The 4,185-nt window shown below is 38.0% G+C and overlaps 1 pseudogene; it reads left to right on the top strand.

Annotated features, from left to right (window-relative positions):
* The first annotated feature begins 1,684 nt into the window (after window positions 1-1,684).
* Window positions 1,685-2,571, top strand: LOC100980414 (small ribosomal subunit protein uS2-like; annotated as a pseudogene).
* The last annotated feature ends 1,614 nt before the right edge of the window (window positions 2,572-4,185 follow it).

The following is a 4,185-nucleotide window of genomic DNA, read 5'->3' as shown; positions in this document are numbered from 1 at the left end:
GCTCTGGAACCCTCTCACCTAGAGAATCTCTTGTGGGCTACTGAGTGACATCATGTAGACACATAAGTTCTGTCTCCTAAGCCCTCTCCCACAGAAGTACTCTGTCTTCTTTCCCTTCAGAGTGGTGGCCCCCACACCATAGCCTCTGGACAGTCTCATGCAGTGAGAGACTTCTAATATACAAATCTGTCAAGGCATTGTCCTGATAAAGCCTGCATGTGGTACTGCCACCCCATGCCCATATCTTTTATCACCCCATAAATATCTTGAATTTCCCACAAGTGGCAATGAGAATAGGATATCCACTTCCATATTTTTAGACATTTGTTGCCACCTTCCAGTACTACAGTGTTTTGTTTAGAATGTTGCTTTAAATAAAAACAACAGTATGTAACTTCTTCAGATTATCTTCTTTCACTCAGCTTAATTCTTTTGAGATGCATCCAAGAATTGTATACGAGACCAGTTTCTTTCTTTTTCTTGCTGAGTAGAAAGTATTCCATTATATGTATATACCGAAGTGGTTTATCAATTCATCCACTGAGGATGTTATGCTGGTTTTCAGTTTTTAGAAATTACAAATACAGCTGCTGTGAATGTTAGTTAATAAGATTTTGTGAATATGTTTCATTTCTCTAGGGTAAATACCAAAAATATGGGATTGCTTGGTTATGTAAGTGTATGTTTAACTTTTTTTTAAATTGCTAACCTATTCCAGACTTCCTGAACCATGATCTAATCACCTCCCACCAGTCCTGACCTCCAACAGTCAGGATCACAATTCAACATGAGATTTGGGTGGGAACACAGAACCAAACCATGTCACTAGGTATGATCCATTCTGGAAAAAATAGTTGTCTTTCTATGGACATGTAAAACAAGAAAGCAAGTTATCTGAATCCAAAACACAACGGTGGGACAGGCACAGACATTAAATATAGATAGTATAAACTTTTTCATTCCAAAAGGGAAAAATTGGAAGGGATAAAGAGTCACCAGTTCCAATTAATTTTGAAGTAGGGGACAATTTTGTTCAGTTTCAAGGCCTGTGTAACTCCCATAAAGAATGTATGAGAGTTAAAATTTCTCTGCATCCTCGTCAGCAATAGGTATTTTCAATATTCTTAAATTTAACTATTCAATATTGAAAACTATGTGGTTTTAATTTTCATATCTACAATGATGAAAAATAGTAGATATCCTTTTGTGTGGTTATTTGTATCCGTATATCCTCACTGTTGAGTATCTGTTCAAATCATTTACCTATATTTTAATTGAGCTTTTTATTTTCTTACTGTTGAATTTTGAGGGTTCTTTTTCTATTTTGGACAGAAGTCCTTTGTTGGATATATATGTTGAAAATATTTTATCCTAGTACATAGCTTATCTTTTCATTTTCTTAACAGTGTCCTTCCGAGAGCAAAAAGTTTTAAATTTTTATTAAAATCCAATTTATCTTTTTTATAAATGAATAGCACTTATGATATCATGTCTGATAACTCTTTGATATCTTGCCTAACCCCAATTCATGTGTTCTTCTAAAAGCTTTATAGTTTTAGGTTTTACATTTAGATCTATTATCTACTTTGCATTAATAGTGATCCAGCCTTTCCGCGCTACCTACAGAAGGGTCCATACAGCTTTGTTGTGAATTCCCGTCGTAACTTAAAGGGAAACTTTCACAATGTCTGGAGCCCTTGATGTCCTGCAAATGAAGGAGGATGTCCTTAAATTCCTTGCAGCAGGAACCCACTTACGTGGCGCCAATCTTGACTTCCAAATGGAACAGTACATCTATAAAAGGAAAAGTGATGGCATCTACATCATAAATCTGAAGAGGACCTGGGAGAAGCTTCTGCTGGCAGCTCGTGCCATTGTTGCCATTGAAAACCCTGCTGATGTCAGTGTTATATCCTCCAGGAATACTGGCTAGAGGGCCAAGCTGACTTTTGCTGCTGCCACTGGAGCCACTCCAATTGCTGGCCGCTTCACTCCTGAAACCTTCACTAACCAGATACAGGCAGCCTTCCGGGAGCCATGACTTCCTGTGGTTACTGACCCCAGGACTGACCACCAGCCTCTCACGGAGGCATCTTATCTTAACCTACCTACCATTGCTCTGTGTAACACAGATACTCCTCTGCGCTATGTGGACATTGCCATTCCATGCAACAACAAGGGAGCTCACTCAGTGGGTTTGATGTGACGGATACTGGTCCGGGAAGTTCTGCCTACGCGTGGCACCATTTCCCGTACACACCCATGGGAGGTCATGCCTGATCTCTACTTCTACAGAGATTCTGTAGATTGAAAAAGAAGAGCAGGCTGCTGCTGAAAACGCTGTGACTAAGGAGAATTTTCAAGGTGAATGGACTGCTCCAGCTCCTGAGTTCACTGCTACTAAGTCTGAGGTTGCAGACTGGCCTAAAGATGTGCAGGTACCCTCTGTGCCTATTCAGCAGTTCCCTACTGAAGACTGGAGCGCTTGGCCTGCCACAAAAGACTGGTCTGCAGCTCCCACCACTCAGGCCACTGAATGCGTAGGAGCAACCACTGAGTGATCTTAAGCTGTTCTTGCACAGGCTCTTAAGCAACATGGAAATAAGGTTGACGAAAAATAAATATCAATTTCTAAAAACAAACAAAAAAAGATATAGGTGTAAAGTTTAACTTTTCCTTTTGTTATGTTTTGTTTGCATGTGGGTGTTCAATTGTTCCAACACCATTTATTTTTTCAAAGAAACCAAACCTGTTCTTTCTCTATTTACTTATTTTGCACCTTTGCCTAAAATCAAATAGTTATACCTATATGGATTTACTTCTTGATTGTCTTTCCTGTTCCAAGACTACTCTAGACTGATGTATGAGTCTGTTTCTTTGCTAATACCACATTTTCTTGATTATTGTAGTGTTGTAGTATATCTAAAAGTCAGGTGCTATGAATTCTCTAATTTTTCAGACTGCTTTAGTCATTTTAATTCATTTGGCCCTCTATATAAATTTTAGAATCAGCTTGTCTACGTCTACGAAGAAAACCCACAAAAATTTCGTTAGAATTTTGCATAAAATTATAATTTAGCCAGAATTAACAACCTTCCTCTGTTTAATATTCTAATCCGTGAGCAAGCCATATCTTTCTATTATTCAGATTTTCTTTGATTTCCTTCATCAGCATTTTGTAGTTTTCAGCACACAGATATTGCAGTTTGGTTAGGTTTGTTACTATGTATTTCTTCTCTGTAGAGAGTTTTGTAATTTTTAAAAAAAATTTTGTTATCAAATTGTTCATTGCTAGTGTGCATAATAATGATTGTTTTGTGTTTTGACCTTGTAAACAACAAGGTCTGTGTTCTGTGTTCTGTGTTCTGTAACCCTGCTTGACTTACATATTTATCCTTGGATTTAAAAAATAAATTTCTGGGAATTTTTATGTTGGAAATCATGTCATATGAAAGTAAGGACAGTTTATTTCTTCCTTCTCACCTCATACATCTTTTATTTTATTTTTTTTCTTGATTTATTGCAATGGCTAGGTTTTCCAGGATGATGTTCAGTAATTTTGGTGAGAATGAACATTCTTGCCTTTTTTAAGAGGAAAACATTTTTAGGAGAGAAGCTTTCATTCTATTACCAGTAAATAAAATTTTAGAATAGATTATTGTAGAAATTCTTTATCAGGTTGAAGAAGTCACCCGCTATTCCTAGATTGCTGAAATTCTATTTTTTTTTCTTTTAAACGCAGTCTTACTCTGTCGCCCAGGCTGGAGTGCAGTGGCATGATCTCTGCTCACTGCAACCTCCACCTCCTGGGTTCAAGCGATTCTCCTGCCTCAGCATCCTGAGTAGCTGGGACTACAGGTGTGCACCACCACGCCCAGCTAATTTTTGTTTTTTTAGTAGAGATGGGGTTTCACCATGTTAGCCAGGATGGTCTCTATCTCTTGACCTCATGATCTGCCTGCCTCGGCCTCCCAAAGTGCTGGGATTACAGACATGAGCCACTGTGCCCAGCGTGAAATTCTTTATCAAGAATGGGATACTGAACATATGCAGAATAATAAACTTAGACCCTTATATCACCCCATATACATACATCACCTGAAATTACAAAACTACTATAATAAAATATAGGGGAAAAAGCTTCTTGACATTGGTCTTCGCAAAGATTTCTTGAATATGACCCCA

The sequence above is a fragment of the Pan paniscus genome, chromosome 3, assembly GCF_029289425.2.
Source record: "Pan paniscus chromosome 3, NHGRI_mPanPan1-v2.0_pri, whole genome shotgun sequence".
Taxonomy (NCBI): domain Eukaryota; kingdom Metazoa; phylum Chordata; class Mammalia; order Primates; family Hominidae; genus Pan; species Pan paniscus.
The sequence above is the reverse complement of the archived record's forward strand: the minus strand, read 5'-3'. Positions and strand labels throughout refer to the sequence as shown.